General features: G+C 39.7%; 1 protein-coding gene across 1 annotated transcript in view; it reads right to left on the reverse strand.

Annotated features, from left to right (window-relative positions):
* Nucleotides 1-24741, reverse strand: part of PDE4D (phosphodiesterase 4D) — a 603821-nt gene that overhangs the window by 530119 nt on the left and 48961 nt on the right. The window lies entirely within an intron of this gene.

Below are 24741 nucleotides of genomic sequence, written 5' to 3' on the forward strand. Positions count from 1 at the left end.
AAAGATGGTGCAAGAGGTAAATAAAACACAAAGGTAGAGCAAGTAGGAGAACATCATTGGTGGGACATCTTTGCAGGGTATTCCCCCACATCAGCACAAATGTTTCACTATTTGATATATCCAATGTTAGTCCTAGTAGTAACTATAATTCTGCTATCCCTCTTAAATGTTTGGCTGTGATACAGATTGAGTACCATAGTCAAAACAATGCAGATAATGTGGGCAATGATAAAAATCTACCAAAACTCTTTGCCCTTGAAACTTGACGAAAGAATTCACAAGTCAAAAGAAAAGGGGGGAACTGAAATAGGAGCCAGGCCTAAAAGAGTTAACTGAGATATCTTGGCCTGTTAAGAAACCCCAATACCTGTTTTGCTAGAAGAACATTTTAGGAGCACTGGTTAATATCATGTTCTGTTCTGCTCACTGGACCAAAGGCCTTATTATAGAAAGAATAGGAGTAGTACACACACAGTAATAAATTAGGTAAACTAGACATTTGAGTAAGATCTAGAAGGCCTAGAGCCAGGATTTCGCAAGCTTGAAGAATTCAAGTCACCCAGCTGAAGAGGTCAAATTGAGGAAGACGTCCATGGTGACCACCAGGGGGATGAAGGCTTGAGGAGAAGACCCCCACAGTAGAAGACTGCGCATGTCTGGAAAGACTCCACCCATGGACTAGCTTACATATTAATATGTCTAATAAATGATGTAACCATGTATCTAAAGTGTATAAAATAACTTGCTTTTGCACTTTCAAGTTGAGCAAGTTTGTCCTGCGTGAGCTGGCTTGCTCCCAACATTGAATAAACAAATACCTTGCTGCTTAAAGATAAAAAAAAGTCTCTGAGCGGCCTTTTCTGGCCAAGTTTTTCAGATTCAATTGGACTTCTCAAGGGAAAAAACCTCTCACAGTACAGGAATGTAATATGTCTTGTATCTAGATCATTCTACAAATACTTCTACACAAAGCAGCCGTGTGTTACATGAGCCAAAGGCACAGAAAGCAAGCATTATTCTTTTGAGGAATAGAGATAAATGCAAGGCACCTAACTCGAGAGTTTATATCTCCTTACTTCTGAGAACCAGACCATATGAGATTAAATAATTCTTGCCTTTTAATCAAGAAAATCCTTAAGGTATTTTACGAGACAAAAACCTTAAATAATGGAGTATTTGTTATAAATGCTTGTTCCATGTATTGGTCTGAACACTGAGTTTTTTATCCTTGTTTTGTTTCAGCAGATCTATGGCATTTTGAATGATCAAAAGCGAACAGGACCTCAGTTTCACACTTCTGTCATCTAAAAGTGATGGATTTATTGATGCAATAAAAGCTATGTATTCTTTTATAATTTTGTATTTGGACAAGACTAAAGACATTACTTGAAATGCAGTTAGACTTCGTACACAAGTCAGTAACTCCTTAAAAATTCATGACGTTCAGAAATGGGTATCGCGGACCTTCAGCTAAGCACAAAAACCTTAGTCTTTCTATTTTCATATCTTCTTTTGCCTCATTCTATAGCTGCAGAGCAAGTTTGCATTATCTGTAATTAGTAAAACATGCTTGTGCAGCAAGCTAAGTATACAGGAAGTTTCCTACCAGCAGAAAAGCTGGACTATGTTTGATGGCGAGATCTCTCCAGAAAGATATAGAAGCTCAAGAAGTGGAAAGAAACAGCACAGGCTTCATGGGTCAAGTCAGGATAAAGAGAAAGTGACAGAGGCTTCCTCAGATCAGTGCCCCAGAATAGGTGGCCTTTGGCTGCAGTTTCCAGACCAGTGTCTGTGACCCAAATGTAGCAGCAATTGTTCTCCTTGCTGCTAGCATTGCTTCTTCTCTTTTCATTAGTATAGCTTCCAGTAAAAACACAGACAAGCCAGGTTTGCAAATTATCTACAGGAGAATCGTTCAGCAACTCTGTGATTTAATTTAGCTTTGACGGGCTCAAACTGGAAGACTCAAACCATACAAGAAACACAACCTCCCAAGGAAAAGCAATCAAACATACAAAACCAATCAACCAACCAAATAAACCAAAAAATTCACTAGCTCATCACTAGCATGATAAGTGCCATTTATTGGAAAGTTTTAAGCAGCAAGACTTTATATCTGTCATAAATCCTTTTACTTTGTAAAAGGGCAAAACTTGGTTTAGGGGTTATATAATTTTTGGAAAATACTCTGCTCATCTGAACTCTATCACATTTTTCTTCAATATACTATCACAATACACAAGAAAAAAAAGCAAGAAAATAATTTATTAAAGAAGAAAAGGGTTTCATTCTATTTGTGTGAAACTAAGGAACTCTGACTTGACATGTAATTGCAGAGCAGTTTAAAACCAGCTTACTAAAAATCAAAAGTACTACTTAAAATATAACCGTGAAACACATTATGTTTATCACTGCAAGCCTGACATACTTCTGTTCATGTCCTTTCTCCCCCAGAACATAATATATTTGGCAAAAGATAAAAGAAAAGGATCACAGAAGGTACTGTCCTTTCCCCTTCCTTGTTGCCAATTTTCTGTGCAGGCCCACAGAGAGGGGTTCTCTGCACTGCTTCTCACAGCCCTTCCCGACATTTTTAGAACCACTTTCAGCAGTAAAAGAATAGGGCACAGAAATGTACATATAGAAATAAACCACAAATGGTCACACTTTGGAAACCAACAAGACACATTTCAGAGTACCTCACGAACAGTCTTGCTGGGGATTTCAGAGAACAACAGTGTGGTCACAAACTGATTAGTCACAGGTTATTTTTGAAGCCTCAGACCACTGCATGGACTGTCATTGCATTTATTAAAGTCTGATGTGCTTGCTTTCATTTTCATTGCTCTGCTTCATGGAACATTTAATGCCAACTACAAAATCATCTATAAGGCAATTGAGTTTTCAGCTGAGAAAAATGTGACTCCCGAAGAGCATCAATGTATTGACAAAGCATCAAGTAAAAAACAGCTTCAACTTAAACAGAATGTGAATTCTTAAGGCATTGACAGATTTTTAAATGTATTTTTGGAAATAAACATGTAATAGCAGCAGTGTAGGTGTTCATTCTCTGCCTTCCATTTAAGTCTTGCTGCTGAAAGGTTGACAAATAAAGGCCTGCAACATTTTTTAGTTTAAGACTGTTCCTAAAATGACTACCACTTGCCACACAACACTAAAATACTTTATATAGAGCCAACCAGATATAGCTAAATCACTTAGATACCACCTAAAACGGTTACAAAACTACTTAAAATAAGAGAGTTATCCTTTATACGAGCTACATCTGATGGCTATGAAATGTTGTGCCTATTACTCTTCTTTTCTTAGAAGAAATTAATGGATAATTAAACTGAGAATATTCCCCACACAGCTAAAAAAATCTTTCACATAATCCAAATAAATTAAAAATTCTTCTTGAAATCACAGAGGTCCCCCCAAAAAACATAAATCAGTAGGTTAATTATTAATAAAACTCCACTGTGCATTACCATGTATTCTTGATACTAGAAAGACACTGCTTGTGTTACTGCCATTAAAATCTGAGAAAGAATAATATTTGGGAAATTCTGCATTAAAAATATAAATAACTTTCAAAAATAAGAAACAGTCGTATAAACTCATAACCTTAGTACACTTAGCTCCCAGACAAAATGTGGTTAGCATTAGCTGGTCTTCATTCTAAACTACCACCTGTAAATGGGAAGCATACACAGCTACAATTTTATTAGTTTTTTAAAAAATAATTAGAGGAAATCCTTTGGCCACCCTAATGCCTGATTTCACCATCTTCAATCTCAAGTTTGTCCCAGATCTTTATCATAAGTGTGAACATTGATAATATGGTTAATCTGCATGTAATTCCTTTGTAAATAAGACAATTGCATTGTTTAATATTGCAGAACAGATGGTAGTTTCAGCTCAGAGTCATGACTACTCAAAAGCACAACAGGAATCCATATAACATGTTAGATTTTAAGTATATGGAATAATGAAATGCCCAGAAACTAACACAGTGAATCAGGTCTTTTCAGGGAACCACTGCGGGGGGGTAAAAAAAAAAAAAGCTGGCAACTATGGAAAATGAGACAGCATCTGCAAAAAAAAAAACTGGCAGTTTTCCTCTATATTGTTTGTCTATGCTGTCTTTTTTTCATTTACAGAAATGTCTCATTTTAAACCAAGATCCATATATGACCCGGCATCCCAAAAGGGGGAATTAGTCAAATAGTCTACACAGACATAAAAAGGAATTCATTTTTTGCTTAATAAATAGCTTTCTCTTAATGCCTTTTCTACTTGAGTAAAATTCTTTCCAAAAAATATTACTTCAAAGAATTTAAATACTTGAAACAGCAACAGGCAACACCGCTTTGTTTTCAAATTTATCCAATCCCACATCATACAAATTATGATTCAAAAAGATAGTTCACCACTTTAAAGAGTTCAAATACATGATTCTATTTCAAGTATTACATTTTCCTTTAGACTTTTCAAGTATTTTGCATTTTTTAAATTTTCTAACTTGCATCAGGCACTTTTCTAACCTTAACAGTACAAGATGACATGATCTGGTTCATATTTGATTAGAAAAATGACACATAATTGAAATGATAACGTTGTCAGAATGTGACTAGAAGTTCTTCACCTACAAACGCATTCGGTCTTCATTCCAAGTCATGAATTCTAGGAAAATAAAATATCCTTTCTCTTTTAAATAATCTTCCTTTGTATTAATTTCTTTTTACTTAAGTGCAAAACAATTACCAAAAGGTAACAAATACAAACTGGCTATCAGCAGAAACAATTCTTCTCTTTCATTAGCAATATCTGACCCAACTTATTTTCTGTTGTCACGATGTGTAACATCTCACTTTTCAAAACCTTTTATTTTACCATATACCAGTTATACCAAAAGAATGAAAGGAAAAACCTTACATTCTTTAAACTGGGGAAGAGAAAAACCATGCATCACCATTATTTCCATCTAATGAACTATTTTGTTTTTAAGGTGTTCTACAATATTCTTCCCAAGGACTAGGAATTAATTGAAAATACACCTTGCATTACAGATTCTCCATTTCCTGTGTTAATAAGTATAGTTTATTCTTATAATTTAAAATTAGTACAGAGGGTATCCACACCATTATGTTTCACATATCTATCTGAGGGATATAACTGGTCAATGTGAGGTACTGATATAGCCATTAGCTCTTCCAGTGCATACAATGTAATGGTAGGAGCGGCAGAAACTTTGGTCTTCTGAAAGCTCTCCTATCTCTACCTCTCCAGCTATGTGTCACTGGGGTTTGTCTCATCACAACTATACCAATACAACACAGTCTTCACCATTTCAAACCCCATTTCAAACCAGATCACTGGAATGACTAAAGATGCCTTTCTCACCCCACATTTTTTGTAGAGGGCTGCCTTGTTCCATATCTTTGTAGTGCAATGGCTTGCAGCCTGGTATCCTTATGCAGCTGATGGGATAGCAAATTTCTGCATAGGAAAAAGCTGGCTGAGCTGGGATGTTGCAGATAAGCCCACAACTTGCTTTTTTACTACTGTGAACTTCAAGTTAACATCTTAACCTTGTCCAGGTGTTTAGGAAGACTGGATTTGTAACCCGGGCTTCAGACGTATTTAAGAGGAGATGTGTTTTTTGTCTACCCAATTGGTTATACTTACAGACAGGAAACTTGCATTATATTTAGAAACAGGGACTAACGAACCTCCCTACAGTGGCACCAGTCCCTTAAAACTTTGAGTATTGTTTTTGTCGGGTTTCCAATAAAATGGAATGCACTGAAATTTTGCTCTATCCCTCATCTATTCTCTGCCCCATAAAATGAGTATCAAATACTATTCACTTTTGGCCAGTGTGCAGTTAGTTTTCTAGGAAAAATGAAGATGAAGGGTTATTTCTTCTGGTAGTTTTAAAAACCAAGCACATTCCAGGTACTCATTGGTCCAGAAATAAGAACTATGTTTTATCAGCTACTTCCATTTATATAAACAAAGTATTTTTTCACACATTATTATTCAAGATGCTATGAATCATGACCCCACACTTGGAAGTGGCTGCAGCAACCTTAAAGAACACAGACATTTTAGAAAGTGTTTTTAAACAGTTGTATAATAAACATTTGCAAAAGATAAGACATTCTCTAATGGCTTTTTTTACCACAATCTTAATACTGTCTAATGTTATTACATCTCTTAAATAAGTTCCCCTTTAATAAAAAAAATGTTACCTGAATTTCTAATTTATCTGTCCATTATTAACTAAAGACTTTATCAGACCTGGATTCTTGTTAGGACAGATCAGGCTAAAAGGACTGAAACTTTAACATCAAAGATATTCAAAGAATTGCTAGTTGCAAAAGTTACCTAGTGAGAGCTTTGAAAATTTCAAGGCATCATTATTCCATTTATTTCAATGGGTTTTGCTGGAATAAGTAGTTTTTGAAGTTCCATGAATTGCCCAGCTTGGTCTGTAGGGGTCTGTGAGACTCTATTGATAAAGAAACTGTCATCTAGGGTAGTAGTTACTTCTGAAAAACAGGCATAAGGTATTTTCAGAATTTTGAACCAAATGTCCAGAGGAGATTCAGATTTCTTTAGTATTAAACTCAGTATTAATAGAATATCATAGATCATTTATTGAAGTATTTATTGTTTGAGCTTTTCTATGCATCAGGCACAAAAATAGGTCTGGCAATGCTATTAGATCTCAAAAATGCTGCAGCACTTCTTCCACTTGATAAATGGATCAAGAAAACGTCTAAGAGGAATATTTCCTTTTAAACCTAAATTTGAACCTTACTAAAAAACTGAATCTATAGGACAGTTTACTTGAACAACATTGTAAAAAACCTCCAATGTTTTCAAAGTAGCACTTGCACAAAAATTTGGTAGACACCATTTTTGGAAATGGAACTACTTGTGCTTCTTGAAGTTACTTTTCTTTTCCATGTCAGGTATACTTGAAGAAAGATTAAATTACTTGCATTCAATAACCACAGAGAAGTAGAAAACATTTAATAAACTTAATATAAATTGGACAGTTATCTAGAAAACACGTTCTGATAATACTTTAACTTTATTTTCTTATTTGATTTAGCTAAATAAGTAATTTTCTTTTAAATATTAATATGATATGCTATAGACATGATAGCACTAATTTAACAATCTAACATTTTATCTGCTGACAGACTAAAAATGAAAGATGGTTTTCAACATTCTCATTTACACAGTCTAGTAAAAGCAATATTTACTTGTAATGAGTGACTTCACTATTTAAAATATAATGAAATGCAGAGGTGCCAATAATGTTCTTTCTGCAACCTTCATCTACAAAGAATTAGTATGAACAGCAGCAGATACATATACCTTCAAGGCAGGTATCATTAAGAGTGAAAATAAAAGTGAAAAATCATACATCAGAAATGCTTCCATGTGTGGTAACATGCAAAGCTGAAGATGCCAGCAACTTATTCTTATTACTGAATTTCTACGTGAACTTTGTGCTGAGTACCTGCCCCGAAGGCAAAAGCACCTACCCACTTTTTGCTTAAAGTACCATAAGTGTGAGAAGAAAGATACACAACTGTAATATAATATATTAGAGGACATGATCCTACTTTCATGGGAAACGCACTATTTACCAACAAAAAAAAAAATCTGAAACAAAACAAAACAAGACAGAAAATAACCAAACGCAAAAATTAGGGACCTTAGTGAAAAACTGAGTCAAATTTTTCCACTATTGCTGGCATGTTAATTCTTTATTCAATAGTTTATCTTATGAACTTGGGGATCAAATACCTCAAAAATTTTCTTTCATAATCCTACCATATTCATTACTAAGTAAGTCAAGGACCTCAACAAATTTTGCAGTGATTCACATCCTAAATCTCTGGCACTGTCAAATTACATTCAGCAATGTGCTAAATCTGTTTTACTGAACTAAATCCACTAAAAATCAACTAAAAAAAAAATAAATAAAAATCTGAGAACTTTGCACAATTCTTGAAGACAACCACTGGCAAAATACTATTTTGTGTGCATAACTGTGAGTGCTCCTACATGAATTCATTATATATAAATTCAAGTTGATTTTCAGTGGAATTAGTGAATTGATTCACAAAGACAGTATTAGAAAGAGAATGGAGAGAAGGAAATTGGTTTCCACAACAGCAAGTTCCACTGCCATTACCATGATCATCTAAATTACATACCATATCTGGGACATTTATCACTACCCAACACCTCTAATCAGCAAGAATAGCCAGAGTACACATAATTTTTCTTATGGCTTATCTGGACCCTAAATTCCAGTTACAAACATCCAAACTCACAATACTGATTTATGGATTAGAAATACATATGCATCAAAATTTGATAGACATAAGCAAAAAAGCCTTTTGTAGTTTTATATAATTAAATTTTGCAAAGGAAATCACCAATCACAACAGTGAATGTTCCACAAGTATATTGAACACTATTCCCTCAATATTTAACATAAATAATGTTTAAAATAAATTGAATATAGGTAGCTGAATGTTTTCTTTGCAAGACTATGACCAGTTTTGGAGAACTGAACTGAATCCATCTATTTAAGCAAGAAAGATAGGGAGCTGGTGTTAGCAACTCTAACAACACAGAAAACAGTGTAGTAGGACACATTATGTGAAAACACTACGGCTTCTTTCTTTGGAGTACTCCTAGAAGATTTCTATTTTGAGTGGAAATACAGGTATATTTACCTGCACTGTGGGACAGAAGGAGCAGCCAACGAATTCTCTTCCAGACCAGTGACTACACCATAATGCTGTGAGCTAGTTAGATCATGGGCAGATAAGTGCTCACTACAATAGAAGTTCCCTACACATTAATTACAGCCCAAATTCAGACAGAGAAATGAACAGTGTTCAACCTTAAGACACAGCGATTTTATTTTTATTCACCTTCCAGTCACATGCAACTGCAGAGCCTTTCAAAAAAATAGTGCAAACACCCAATTATAGCAAGTGAAGGTCTGCCTTCAAGGACAATACATTGAAATTTATCCTGTCTTACCCTGATTCATGTAAGCTGAATCAACTGTTTGTAACTTTTACAAGATAATGAGATGCCATAGAATCAGAGAATCTTCGAACATGTGGGGAAAAGGAAGATTGTTGCAAAGAAGGATGCGAAATGTAGTCTCTGCAGCAGCCCCATGAAGAGAGTGCTCGACTGCACATGCCCACTGGATCAGCTTGAGAATGATTGGTGAGGAGTAGCATATGTTCTGTGGTTATGTAACCTCTTATGTAACTGAGGGATATAAAAACATGGGCTTGACCCTTAATAAAGGATTTGCCAGTTTGCACTCAATCTGGTGAGTCTGTGCATTACTGTCACTAATGGTGTCCCTGGAACAGGGACCTTAGGAGAGAGATCAGAAACCAGGGCAGAGAGCAGCTGGGACCAGTGACAGCCCCTGGCTGAACTCAAAGGAAAGTAGGAGGTCCTCAAGGAGATTGCCTGTGCCCATCACCTCCAGAATTATAGGACTATAGGAATTAGAATTATAAAGATATGGAAAAAAAGAAGAAAATTCGGCATTCAGCGATCTGGAGGTGATAAGCCAGGGATGGGAGGAGGTAATTCTCGAGACATGAAACAGAATGCTGAAGCCTTATGCCAGTTGTTAAAAAGACAGAAAAAAGAAATTACGGAAGCCAAGCTGGTGGCACTTTTTAAATGGACTGCCATAACTGTACCAGGATTTCTGCTGGCTGGAACCCTTCAAATGACTGCCTGGCTAAGAATTGGCAAGAGACTTTACGAGAAACCTATTTTCGGAGACTTAGAGGCATTTAGGAACCTAGCTACGTGGGGGGAAATAATGGATGCTTTGAAAACGGTATGAAGGAGACTAGGTCCTGCCGCGGTGGTTCCTGTTCCCCCTGTTCCTCCTGCTACCCCTGCTTCCCCTAGGATTCCCCCAGAGATAGGCTGCAAATGTGGGGGTGCAGGAGGGCCCTCGGGACCGAGGGAGAAGGCAGAATGGGAAGGAGATAGCATGCTGCCCAACCTGGAGCCACCTTCCCACCACCAACAGAACAGCGTGCTGCCTGGCTCAGTGCCACTTTTTCACCGGCATGCGGTTTCTGAGGAACCGTTATCTCACTCATGCTGCACAACTGTTACAGACGGGCAGCTATTATAGTCCTGCCACGAGGCTGCCAAGGAGCCATGAGTTCACCCCTGACACACGACCATTGAGTTTGCGGCGGCTGCTTGGAGGCCAGGGGTCAGCCATGTTGCTCACGCTGTGGGGCAGAAGTGGAGGCTTCTCTTCCACCCCTGCCAGCAAGTTCTCATGTGTCCCTGCCTGAGGAGGCATATGAAGAGTATGATGATCCGGTAGGCAGTGAGTTTATGGAGAACGCAGGGAGGGAATCAGTCATGTCCACTCCTAATGAGGATAAGTGGTCGTGCAGTGGTGCTTCTATGGCATGTAGGAAAGGTGCCGGAAAGAAGCATTACATGTGGGCAATCAGAAGGTGGTAAATGCACGTCCTGTCATTTATCGCCTTCTACAACCCCCTCAGTTCCAAAGACTATTGTATGAGGTTATTAAGGAACTGAGGCAGATAGTTAAAGAGAGTGGTATTTCATCACCCAATATGTTTTCCTTCCTAGAGAAATTAAATAGCACGTATGTGTTCATGCCTCATGACTGGAAGGCACTGTTAAAAATGGCGTTGACAATGGTGTCTGGCTTACAGATTTTCAGGAAAGCTGCACGCCTTATGCTGTTGACCAGAGCAATTAGCAAGCGGGGATGACTTATGCCCATCTAGCAGGGGAAGGAAAGTATGCAACGCCTGGATCCCAAGTAGATTACTCCCATGAAATCTATTGCAAAGTTTGTGTTAAGAGTGATACGGAAACTCCCAAGCACTGATAGAGATACCAGTCTGTCTTTTGCTAAGGTTCTGCAAGGATCCACTGAACCTTATACCCAGTTTCTAGATTGGTTACAGCCTTCCTTAGGAAGACAGATCGAGAATGGGGGTGCAAGGGAGTTGTTTTTTAGACAGCTCGCTTACGAGAATGCGAATAATGATTGCCGATGGGCTTTGCAATCTGTTCCTAAGCGAGAGCATTGCACAGTTGCTGATATTGTACGGGCTTGCCAAAATGTGGAATCTATTGACCACCATACGGCTTCACTAGCCACAGCTTTAGCTGCCCAACTGGGAGTACCTGAAGAGGCAAAAGGAAGGAACCGCTGCTTCCAATGAGGAGCAGCTGACCAATTTATAAGGAGCTGTCCTAAAAGAACCCCTCTGAAAACTTGCCCCAGATATGGTAGAGGGAAGCACTGGGCTGGCAAATGCAGATCCCAGGTCAGCTATAGAGGAGAGCCCACACTGCAGGGAAACTGAAGGTGAGGTGTGAAGCCATCCGCCCCTGCCAATTAAAGAAGAATGGCTCAAAGCAATTGACCAGTGACTTATTCACAACCACCACTGGCAGAGCAGGTCTAGACCTGGCCTCCAGCCAGCCAGTGACTTTAACATCCACTACAGCGGTCCTGATACTCACTGGGGTATGGGGGCCCCTAGGGACAGGGGTCCATGCCCTCTTAATTGGCTGTTCATCTACCACAAAGATGGGTTTATTTGTCCTACCTGGAGGTTGGTTGATTCTGATTCTCATAGCAAGATTCAGATCACGACTTGGATGCTGGTACCGCCTTGTCGCATTCCTAAAGGGCAGCAGCTCACTCAGTTAATTCCTTTTTATGGTGCTTCCCCTCTGGGCAAGGGCAAGAGAGGCACCGGGGCGTTCAGAAGCACAGGCGAGCCCGAGATCTTTTGGGCCAAGACAACCTCAGCCTATGATGATACGTCGTATTGATGGGTGCAGATTTAAAGGTCTAGTGGACACAGGTGCAGACGTGTTGATAATTAAAGACACGGGATGGCCTTCTGACTGGCCCACAGTGTTCCCTGCCTCGACCATTCTGGGAGTAGATGGCACGCAGAGGCCCAGGCAAAGCCCATATCTGCATACATTATTGGGGCCAGAGGGACAGACTGCCTGGATTGCTCCCTTTATATCTCCCATACCACTTACATTATGGGGGCAGGATACCTTAGGACAATTCGGCACAGTTATGCAGATTACAACAAAAAATGCTCAGGCTTTTCCATAGGGGTCATTGGTCAGCCATTCCACAGAACTGTAAAGCTACAATGGAAAACAGATGACCCCATTGCGGTCAATCAGTGGCCCCTAAAAAGGGAATGGCTAGTACACCTACAAAGCCTCATGCAGGAACAGCTGAGTGCTGGACACATAATACCGACTTGTAGTCTGTGGAATATTCCTGTGTTCTGTATTCCTAAAAAGAATGGCAAATGGTTCCTTATCAATTATAGAAAGCCCCATTTTTATGTATTGCATGTCCGTTCTCACATAGAGCTTCTAGCACCCATAGTGGAAGGCAATCAAAGAGCACATGCTGCCGCTATGATAGCTGCTGTTCCCAAAATTTTCAAGCAGGCCAAACTCTCTCACCTCTTTTTCCATCAAAATATGTGCTTTTTAAAAAAACGATTCCAACTCACCATGAACCAGGCCAGAGACATCATCGTGTCATGTCCTGACTGGCAACATTTTGCCCCAATGACATCTGAGGAAGAGGTTAATCCCCAGGGTATAATACCTCATGAGATATGGCAGACTGATGTCACTTATACAGCTGAGTTCGGTCAAGTAAATTACGTACATGTCACCGTAAACACCCACTCTAAGTATATTAATGACAGTGCACATACAGGGGAGAGGGCAAGAGATCTCATTAGATGTATGAGTCGAGTTTCAGGAAGGGTGCCAAATAGCACCCTGGGAGATGTAGTTTCCCAAGTACCCTGTCACACATGCAGTAAAGTGCCTTGGTGTGACGTGCTACTATCTGAACCTACATATGTAAGCTGTTGTCTCATTTGAATAAAGGGATTTGGTTGCTGAACCCCCAAGTTAGCCGAGTCCATATGGTTTATTTACTTATTATATTAATAAGTTATAATTAGACATTGGGTTACTGTTTCGCAGTTTTGGGAGTCCCAGAAACTATAAAAACAGATAATGGTCCTGCTCACTGCTCGTTGAAAGGTAAAATATTTCTTAAAGATTGGGGTGTATCTCAAATTACAGGCATCCCACATTCACCCACAGGACAAGCTATTGTCGAGAGAGCACACCACACATTAAATGTTACAAAAACAAAAAGAGAGGCAGTCCATCCATAGTCCACAGGAACACCTGTGGAAAGCATTATATGTCTTGAACTTTTTAAACTGAGATGACGCGGGTTACAGTAGATACGAGTGTCAACATGAGTCCAGGGTGCTATCCTCTCCCAAACCACTGGACTTAATATCAGTACAGTGATCAGGACCAGTGGACATCGTGACCTGGGGGAGAGGATATGCGTGTGTATCCATGGGTACCCAATTAAGATGGATCCCCTCTAGGTGTGTCAAGCTTTATATTAATTCTTCTTCAGAACAGGAACAATTACCAGAAATGACAAATAATGAAACTGAAGCAGAAGGAGCACACAGTCAATGACTGCTGCTAATTTATACTTATGGTTGAAATGCAAAAACGGAATAAAGATTTTAAACATGTGTGCATGAAGTGTGAGTGTGGCAGCAACCTGCTTGAGTGGAAAGGTGTTTGTGTGGGTGTGTGTGAATTCAAGAGCACTTTATATCAATAATGCCTCAAATAAAAGTACAATTATACAACAATACCACCTCAACCACACCAATGTCCCCGGATGACAGCAAAGCATACTACCCATACCCCAACACATTTCCCCTTAAAATAAAGTTGATGCTTTTCATCCAGTTACATACATACCCTCAGATGAAAGTCCTACGCGACCCACCTGTTAAAACCCCTTGATTAATGAAAGTTGCAGGGTTAGTGAAGTTACTTAGCATATAGCGTAGTTAGTTCTAATAAAGGCCCTTTAGGTTTATGCCCTGATTTGTATAGCTAGTTAAGATATGGTTGTTTTATGTTAAGAAAGGTTTTAGAGTTATACTGTTCTGTAACTTGTTATTGTAATAAAGAAGGGGGATATGTGGGGAAAGGGTTAACTCTTTACAGAAAGATTGTTGCAAGGAAGGATGGGAAATGTATTCTCTGCAGTGGGCCCCCGAAAAGAGAGTGCTCGACTGTGTGTGCCCACTGGACGGGCTCAAAAATGACCAGTGAGGAGTAGCATGTGTTCTATGGTTATGCAACCTCTTATGCAATTGAGGGGTATAAAAACATGGGCTTGACCGTTAATAAAGGATTTGCCAGTTTGCACTCAATCTGGTGCGTCCATGCATCACAGTCACTGAACATACTGAGTTGAAAGGGACCTATCAGGATCACAGAATCACAGAATCAAGGAGTATGCTGAATCACAAGGCACCAATTAAGATCATCAAGTCCAAATCCTGGCCCTGCACAGGACCATCCCCAAGAGTCACACCATGTTCCTGAGAGTATCATTCAAATGCTTCTTAAACTCTGTCAGGTTTGGTGCTGTGACCGCTTTCCTGGGGAGCCTCTTCCAGTGCCCAACCACACTCTGGGTGAAGAATCTTTTTCTAATATCCAACCTAAACCTCCTCTGACACAACTTTAAGCCATTCCATTGGGTCCTGTCACTGGTCACCACAGAGAAGAGAATTGCATGTTCTTGTGCAGTAAGCAGTGCATGCACATATTCTGAATGTCAGTTTCTTTCTAAAAATTAAAAAGTATATTCTTAGAGTCATAGAATATCCTGAGTTGGAAAAGATCCATCAAGATAATTAAGTCCAACTCTTGGTCCTGTGAAGGACACCCCAAGAATCACACCATGGATTATCAGAACATTGTTCAAACGCTTCTTGATCTCAGACAGGCTTGGTGCTTCTAGTCCCTAGGGAGCCTGTTCCAGTGCTCAACCACCCGCTGAGTGAAAACTTCTTCCTGATTTCCAGCCTAAACCTGCCCTGACTCAGCTTCATGCCATTTTCTCGAGTCTTGTCACTGGTCATGAGAGTAAAGAGGTCAGTATTTGCTGGTCCACTTACCCGCATAAGGAAGTTGTAGACTGCAATGAAGTCTCCCCTCAGTCTCCTCTTCTCCAGGCTGAACAGACCAAGTGACGTCAGCTGCTCTTCACACGGCTTTCCCTCAAGGCCCTTCACCATATTTGTTGCCCTTCTTTGGAGACTCTTTAATAGCTGTATATCTTTTTTATATTGTGGTGCCAGCCTCTCATTCCCTAGTCTATATACACAACCAGGATTGCCCCATCCCAGTCCTTTAATCTGTCTTTAAAGGAGGAGGACAGAAGGATGGGGGAAACGACCCCAACCAAAAAAGTCCACCAAACCCTGTCACTTCCAGGTGACTCCATCCCTACTCCTCAGCTAAGCCCAGGCACCCTTGTTGCGCAGTCCTCAGAAGTAAGTGGTAATAGTTTTCTTGCTCCTGGTAAGGGTTATTTTCACAGTACAGACTAGCTCTCTGCTCCTACACTGATTTTTACAACACTCTTTAACTATTGCATCATAATCATGCATATATTGAATGTGCTCTTTCAGCCTCCACAAGTGTAGATAGAAGTTAAAGTCTATACTTTTCTGTTATATAAGCTCCAAATGATCCCCTTTCGGTGAAGAGGCAGCTAAGTATGTTAGTTGAGTGAAGATGCAATTGAGTTTTTTTGAGATAATGATCTGAGTACAATCCCATAATTCCCAAGCATTGCATATTCCAGTGCTTCTGTTTACTCACTTCCTACTCCGCTGCCCACAGCTGAAGACACTTTCTAGTTTACGTGCAATCATCATTTAACCCTTCATTCGATGCAGTATCCCTTTTATTTTTTCAAAAACTCATTGCAATTCATGCACCAAAGGCCTGCCAAGCAGGCTGCCAGCTGAGCAGAGGCACATAAGAACAGGCTGAGTTTGCACACCTAGTTAGAGCCTCCTTGTTACAGTCCAAGCATCAGACATAACTCAGAGATTGTTCAAACAGCCTTGGCTCTTGATCCAGCCCTCTGATGAGCAGGACGTAGAAGTGAGTAAGCTGTCCTTTGGGAGGCTGAACACCCTGTATGCGCTGTTCTTTGGAGGGTGATTCACATCATCTCACATTTAATCACCAAGGCCAAGCTCTGGTCAAGATATTTAGTGCTTCTCTTCCATTTCAGCACAAAATCCAGCAGTGTAATCTATCTGACCATGCAGCAGAAGAGAGTAGAGCAGTGTAAGCATGAAAGGGAGCAGTTATAACTAAAATACCTTAAACACCACCTAATATAAAACTGTCTCAGAAAAGACAGAGGTGAAGCAGAGTACCTAACAGCATAAATAACATCTACCACAATTTTAAAGGTGGCAGCCAAAACTCCCTGTTTACCTGCCACTGTAATAAAAGGTTTGAACTTTTATTTCACCATTATTTTCTCAAAAGAAATTTCATACTTTTATGCCTTGAAACCCTTAGGACTGAAACAGCAACAGAATAGATAAATAAATTACATATAAATCAGACTGTACAAAGGACTCCAGACATACTCCAGTGCCCTAGATGGATAGGCTAACAGGAATCTTGCACACTCAGTCCAAAAATATATTCAAGGCTAAATCTGTAGAATCACTTATACAGTAGTCAAATGCTGTTGGTCCAGTGTTGCCAGAGACGCAGCTAAGTAGGAGCAATCACCTTTAACCTCAATTACAATAAACTTTCCAAAAGTATGGGAGGAGTTTCTTGGTTTTAATCAACAAAAACACTATCCTGGAGGGTGCTGTGGTGAAATGGGTTTATCTTTCATTATAAGGATAAAAATAAATATTTGCTATGAAATACTAGGTCAGCACAATTTGCCACTCTCCACACAGTATATGTGACTGTGCTGCATCAACAGACTACAGTTTCTACCACTGAAGATTTGCTCCTGGCAACCTGCATTATGTAGTCCTATTGTTTGCTTTATGTTTTGAAAAAGAGGTGTAGGGAGTTTTGTGTGGGTTTTTAGTTTGTTTGTTTGTTTTGTTTGAGAGTTTTTTATTATGTATGTACTTAGCTGCTCTGATTTATCTGTGGTGTGACATTTGCAGAACAGCCACAATTCAGCTGCTAGCTTTCTGCAACATTCACCACACTGTCCGCATCGATGATACATGCTGCTAAATTTGACTGCACATAAACCTAAGATGCTTTAAAAGCCCTTTAAGTGAGGGAAAGGCTCCACAGTCTTAAGCAGAGAGTGGATGGAGCTGCCAGCAGCTCCATTCGTATTTATTTCATCTGAAGGAAAGAAGGCCTTGTTTTCTCAAGCAGATAAACACCATCCTTCTTCGGCAAAAAATGTATCCTATGTTTTTCCAGAGCATCCAGTGTCATTGTTTGTTTTTATACCTTTGTGGTGGTTTGAGGTCTATCCAGAAACTCTTGTACCAGAAACCACAGTACAAGATCAGCTTTCTTGTTCTCAGAATGCCAATTATACCTAGGAGGTGTTCAACCTGTCAAGAGTCCTATTCAGAGTCCATGCAAAACATGCCATTAAAGGTTCAGATTCACTGCAGTATTGCCCTATATTCAAAACCAGTGAAAAGGAAAAGTGTATTTTTGCACACAGAGCAACAGCCCTTAGTCTTTCATTAAATAGCTAAAAAAATCACAGTTGCAAGACTGCTGCTTTCAGTACCCAGACCTGCAAAGTAGAAATGTAAAGCTATCAACTCATTTCAAAGTGGCCTGCAAGTAGTTCTAAGATTGCAACGATTTTCTGTTGCTGTTGAATTATGTCACCTTAAAGTAACTGATACTTTTCTATGCAATAGTATATTGCATCATTTTTTTTCTGAGCCATTGCACTGACTAGAAATTCCTCTGAAATTTCCATAATTACTCTTTTTATTTCTATACAACAGGAAAAAATGTAGAAAACTAGATACACAGTTGTTCATGACCAGTCTTCGCGAACGAAGATTTGGGAAAGGTCATTACCCTTCCAGCCTGTGCAGTGGATTTTTTTTTTTTAGGTGAGACACAGTGTGCGCTGAACTGAGCCCACTATTAGTCCTGAGGTTCATCTGCCGGGGCCAAGCAAGCTTGGACAGTGGCAGCGAGGTCCTCAGGACGTAGGTTTGTTTAGAGTGACCTTCTCTTAGATGGATGGCCTTACAGGGCTGACGAGCTCCATCTGCCCGGGGAAGTCCCCTGACCGTGAATCAAACCCAGGCCATGGCAGGGAGAGTCCTGCATCCTAACCACTAGACCACCAGGGGGCCCTGATACACAGTTGTGGTGAATTGAAAAAACATGTCTTTATGGGGAGCAAAAAAAAAAAAAAAAAAAAGAACAGTTATGAAACATAACCAATACACTTCCGATGCTTCGTCCTGGACTTTGAGCACTCACATACATACTTCCATCCTCTAGTACAAACCTTTAAGAGAATAGAATCTTCATCACACATCTCAATATTATACAGGTTACAACAAATTCATTACATCTCTCATATGAGAATTGGCTGATTATCTGGTAACAATTCTTCTTTCACACTTAACAACAATATGTTAATACAAGCCACATTTTCTTTCTGAACATTTTAGCTGTCTGGTGCAAGGGAAAGGCCTGGAAGAAGAGTCCGCATGTCACAAGAGATTCTACTTAGCCATGGTTTGGTTTGGTTTGGTTTGGTTTTTTTATTTTTGTTTGTTTATTTGTTTGGTAGTGTTTTGTTTTGGGGGGGTTTTGTTGAAATCTATTTTAGCAAAGTACATTGCTCACTACAGTGTTTCCAGATGTTCCCTTCATCCTTGTCCTTGCATCAAGTATTCTGCATTCCTTTTAAATTAGGACACTGCAGGATACGTGTTCAGGGGCAGTTCTGACATAACGAGGGCCACACAGCTGATTAACACACCTGCTGCTCTACACCCACGCTCTCCTGGTATCTGTCTGCTACCTAACAACCTGGAGTGCCTTGGAGCAGCAGGAAACTGCCAGAAAAAACTCACCAGAGAGTCCTCGTGGGTGGCCAAAAGGAAAAGATAACTTGAAAATAGACAACCAAGAAATATCGAGCAGTTGAAGTTCATACTAAATTCCAATTTCCGCCTAACAGAAATGAAGGTTTATATGCAAAGGGACACACATCCTGTGAAGATCATTTCTGGAGTGTGTTCAAGTTTCCAAGTAAATGTAAACACTGAAATCTGTAATCTTTTGTTCTATTGCTATAGGTTCAGTATATTCTAAAAGTACAGATAGAGAAGATAACAAACTACACACTTTCACTGTTGCTACATGAAGTTAAAGTAAATACATTGAAAATCGTCTGTGGAATTACAAGCATTTTTGCAGTTCACATGGTATGAGCCATCTTTTCTGTCAAATGTGCATATTCTGAACTGAATCACCACCGAAGTAAAGGTTTTTTATCCTGTTCTGCCAAGTTAAAGTGTTGAAAGACTCAAATAAGAATGTTTTGTTGCTGATTGCTCCACTAGCCACAGTAATAAGTGAGCAAAAAATACATTTAATGCTGGAGACTCTATTGAAAAATCTAAAATTCATTCAGGAAATGAATTGTTCATTAATAAGCCTCAGCGAATTTTGAATAAAATAAGCAAAGAGTTTCTACCATAAGTAGCTCAATAGCTCTAATATGGAACAAGTGTAATAAAAATTACTTGGTAAGGCAAGGTACATAGACACAACCTGAAAGCATTTTCGACATCTCCTTTCTCTTCATCCAGCTAATACAATACTATCTGTCAGACACTGACAACTACACACACACTTCATGGAGATAACTAAAGAGGATGAGAGAGTCTGCCCTTTAACATATCTATTTTTAACTCTTTCTTGAATCTACTAGTTGAGGAGCAGTGAAATGATACCTACACCATAACAAAACCCAAGACCAATGTATGTAACAGTTTTGCAACTAAAAATGAAAAGTAGAAATTTATACCGGCTTATCAGAGATCCAAGAACATCATGAAGGATTGGTTGAACTCTGAAGGAAATGTCAGTGCAAAGTACAAAACACTTTCCACTGTTGTCTAAGGCTCCTGAATTTGAATGTTTTCAAATCTGAGTAATACAGTGACAGCCAAAGGGAACAAATCCAGGCAAAAAAGAACTAGAAAGAACAAACAAATCCATTTATAGCAAGACTTCCAAACAAAAAGGCTCTGACATTAAGATTCGTGACCTTCATGACCATGATGAAGAAAAATCTTTGACTGGAGAATTCCAGTGAATACCAAGAATTTTAGTAGGATCAATATTATCTGTGAATTCATACCAAATTCAGTCATCGATTTCAGGTTAAAGAAATGGGAGATATCCTTTGATACTATCAGAGATGTAGCTTAGCATGTAAATAGGTTACAACTAGCTATTAAAATCAAAATAATGTAACCACCACAGCTTCAGCTGCTCCCTTAATGAGATTTTCAGGGACTAGAGAGGCATCATTATGTGTAAAGTGTTTCCATGATGCTGAAGGCTTAGAGACATGCTAAGATGGAGGGACCCTGGTGTTAGTCAGTTCTCCTCTCCATGACTAGAAAACCACATAGAGAAATATGCAGGTCTTGTTGCCAGCTGCCTTTCTCCTCAAATATTGAATACTGCCTACTTGCTGCTGCTTCTTCAGTCACTCCCACCTTAGAATACACTCAATAAAACGTGATTCCTGACAATCTGGTAAAATTAAACTGCATCATGATCTACTCAGACTGAGATGGCATACAATTAAATCCAAACTTTGGTCTGGGATATTCAGACCACTTCAGATAGCAGCTATTTACCTTTTATTTTTCTTTACTTTTTTTTTTTCCTTACCACAGTCCAACTACTCCATTAATTGTCACTTAAAAAAAATAGTATTTACAAACTCAGAGTTAAGTTGTTTGCAAAAAATACTTTCCAAGTAATGTCAGCCTTGGTTAAACACACTAAATCAGACCTGCAGAGACACTATTTTGACTTGAGCCAAGAAAACCTGAAGGTTACTACCTTAACTAGAAGTGAAATGTCTTCTTCCTGCTTCCTGCAGACATACAGAAGCAGTCTGTTCCCGTCTGAGCAAAAAATACTGAGTTCATAACAGGACTTTTTTCTCCTCATGACAAGATAACAGCTGCAGGCACTATTATAATGCTTTGTCATTTCAGTTACCAACTTCAGATCGCAAGGCCATTCCTTTCTATCTTGCAAAAGAGCTGTGTTTACTTCCACCCCCACTCTGCACTAAAAGCACAGAAAATGACAGCCAGAGCTTTCTAAATTCCTTTCCTTAAAGAAGAGAAGAGTGGAGGAGAAAAGTGATTTCCCTCCTTCCCCCAAAATGAGCTCTGAACTGGCTTAGTTAACTTTTTTCAAGTTCTAATTGTGCCATTTTTAAAAAATACAGAAGAAAAACATTTTGTTTTAAATACTGCCACTACTGTACCAAGTAACTGGCTCTTAGATAGAGCATGATAGAACATTTCCAGAAGACTACCAAGTGCATCAGAAAAGTTGACATCTGCCTTGAGGCCCCGAGAAATAGAGTTCTGGTTGCTCCTTCATTCAGCTATGGATACAAGGAGTTGCATAACCGCAGCTCCATCTGGTGATAAGAAATTGACTCATGCTGGTAGTGATTGTCAGAAATTAGTCCCCTCAAGCACTATCTTTTTTTACTTGTCACTTCAGAAAGGAGGAAATGTGGTTAACTAGCAATTTAGGCAGCATTAAATGCTTGTTACTTGCAAATATGCCTCAAAAACCTTGCAAAATTTTTACAGTTGTTAGCGTTGTCAGACTGTCCCAGAAAATCCTTGCTAGTAAGGGAGAGCATTCACAAACAAAACATATACCCCAAACATTCCAGTGAGAGACACTACACCGAGGGGTACATTTTATGTATTAAAAGTCTTTTTAAAAATATATTTCCCCTACTCACCCTCATATTCCCCAAGCTTCCATCACATTTCTAAAGCAAAGATGAAACAGTTATGGACAACTCCATACAAGCTGCTTAACTGAGTTTGAAAGACATTTCTGAACACTAACAGCCATCCTTGCATTGGCTGATGTAGTTGCCAAACCTCTCTCCATGATATTTGGAAAATCATGGCAGTCTGGCTAAGCCCTAGGTGACTGGAAAAGTGGAAACACTACACCTAGTTTTAAAAAGAGTAGAAAGGAGGACCCAGGGAACTACTGACCTGTCCCTCACCTCTGTGCCTGGGAAGATCATGGAATAGATTTTCCTAGAAGCTATGCTAAGGCTTGTGGAGAACAGGGAGGTGATTCGAGACAGCCAGGACAGCTTAACCAAGGGCAATTTCTGTGGCCTTCTATGATGAGGTGACTATATAAGTGGACAAGAGAAGAACTAAGGATGTCATTTTTCTGGATTTCTGTAAAGCCTTTGACACGATCCTCCACAACATCCTTCTCTCTAAATTGAATAGAGACAGATTTAATGGATGGACTATTCAGTGGATGAGGAATTGGCTGGATGGTCACATCCAGAGGGTAGCGGGAACTAGCTCAATGTCTGGATGGAGAACAAGTCAGGGGTCCATACTGGGACCACTACTGTTTAATAATCTTCATCAAAGACATAGACAGTGGGATTGAGTACACCCTCTGTGAATTTGCAGATGAAACCGGTTGAATGGTGCTGTTGACACATCAGAAGGCCAGGATGCCATCCAGAGGGACATGGACAAGTTCAAGAAGGAGCCCCCTGTGAATCTCATGAGGTTCAAGGAGGCCTGGCAAAAGGTACTGCACTTGAGTCAGAGCAACTCCCCAGCAATACAGGCTGGAGGATGAACAGGTCAAGAGCAGCCCTGCAGAAAAGGACTTGGGGTTCTGGTGTTGGAAAAACTGGACATGAGCTGGCAATATGCTCTCCCAGCCCAGAAAGCCAAGTGTCGCCTAGGCTGCATTCAAAGGAGCATGGCCAGAAGGTCAAGGGAGGAGGTTCTGCTCCTCTACTCTGTTCTGGTGAGATCCTATCTGGAGTACTGTGTTCATTTCTGGGGTCCCTAGCACAGGAAGGACATTGACCTGCTGGAGCAAGTCCAGAGGAGGCCACAAAAATTATCAAGGGGCTGGAGCACCTCTATGAGGTAAGGCTGAGAGATCTGGGGTTGCTCAGCCTGGAGGAGAGAAGACTCCAGGGAGACCATATTGCAGCTTTCCAGTACATAAAGGGGGGTCATAAAAAAGATGGGGGCAGACTTTTTAATGGGGCCTGTTATGATAGGACAAGGGATAATGGATTTAAACAAAAGAGGGTACATTCAGTCTAGATATAAGGAAGAAATTTTTTATGATGAGAGAAGTGAAACAGTGGAACAGGTTGCCTAGAGAGATACTGGATGTCCCAACACTGGGTTAGGGAATTCAAGCTTGAGAGTCATTCAAGGTCAGGTTAGAAGGGGCTCTGAGCAACTTGATCTAGATGAAGATGTTCAGGAGGACTGCACTAGATGACCTTTGAGGGTCCTTCCCAGTCCAAACTATTCTATGATTATACAATCAGGAGCAGTAGGACAATCTGCCAAACAAGTTTGGTGTGTCAAAAACCTAACACAGTAAGAGTTTTATGAAACTGGGGTGCTCTTGTTTCAGAGAGACATGAACATGACTGGATTCAAAGGAAAAACTCATTAAAATGTGACTATCTGTGCTGGTTTAAGATTTAACCAGCAGGGGAAATGAACTCAACTCAAAGGAGAGATTATAAGTCAGAATAACAATTTATTAAAATAATACAGTAAGTACAATCAGACAAACAAACAATTGGTCTTAACCCAGAAAACCCAAATGTATAACCCAGACCCTGGGGCATGAACAAAGTGGTGTTCCTTGGGCCCCCCCTTGAATCCAAAGTAAAGGGAGAGGGGAAAAACCTGCTGGTGGGAGAGCTGTTGCAGTCTGGTTGAGAGCGATGAGCTGCAGTCTTCCTCTGGATCCCACGAGTGGTAGAAAAGTTCTGAAACTCCAGGTTTATATCTCCAGTTCAGGCAGGAATGGTCAATCCTTCCCTCAGAGTGGGGAATTCCATAAAAGGAATGGTCAACCCTTCCCTCAGAGTATGGAATTCCATAAAAGGGTATGAGGATGCTCGGAGTGGGGAATTCCATAAAAGGGTATGAGGACAGGAACATCCCCCCCACAGGCAGACCTCCCCCCCCCCCGACAACAGTTTCTGGGAAATGGCATGCAGGGCCATAGAATACACAGTTTTGGTCTATACCTATCCAGTGATGAATCGGTCCCAGTTGTTCTAACTAGGACATTATCCTAGTTATATAGTTTAATAATTAGAACAGGATCAAAAAAGTTTCGTGAAAATAAAAAAAAATTTTAAAAAATCAAAACCACAATCTGATGGAGAGTTGATAAGCATGAATACACAGTAGAATTTGTGCAAGGCAATGTGGAAAGAATTAAGGACTGCCTACCATTATTATCTGTTGTCTCAACGTCTGGGTTCTATTTATTATTTTTGTATAATATAAAATGGATCTTGAAGCAGAATTATGAATGGTACTTACTAGCATATGTTACACACTACAACCTCTGGATGTGAGCACAGCACATGTTGGAAATACTATCAGTCTAAAGAATTGTTAAATA

Source organism: Pseudopipra pipra, chromosome Z (assembly GCF_036250125.1).
Source record: "Pseudopipra pipra isolate bDixPip1 chromosome Z, bDixPip1.hap1, whole genome shotgun sequence".
NCBI classification, from domain to species: Eukaryota; Metazoa; Chordata; class Aves; order Passeriformes; family Pipridae; genus Pseudopipra; species Pseudopipra pipra.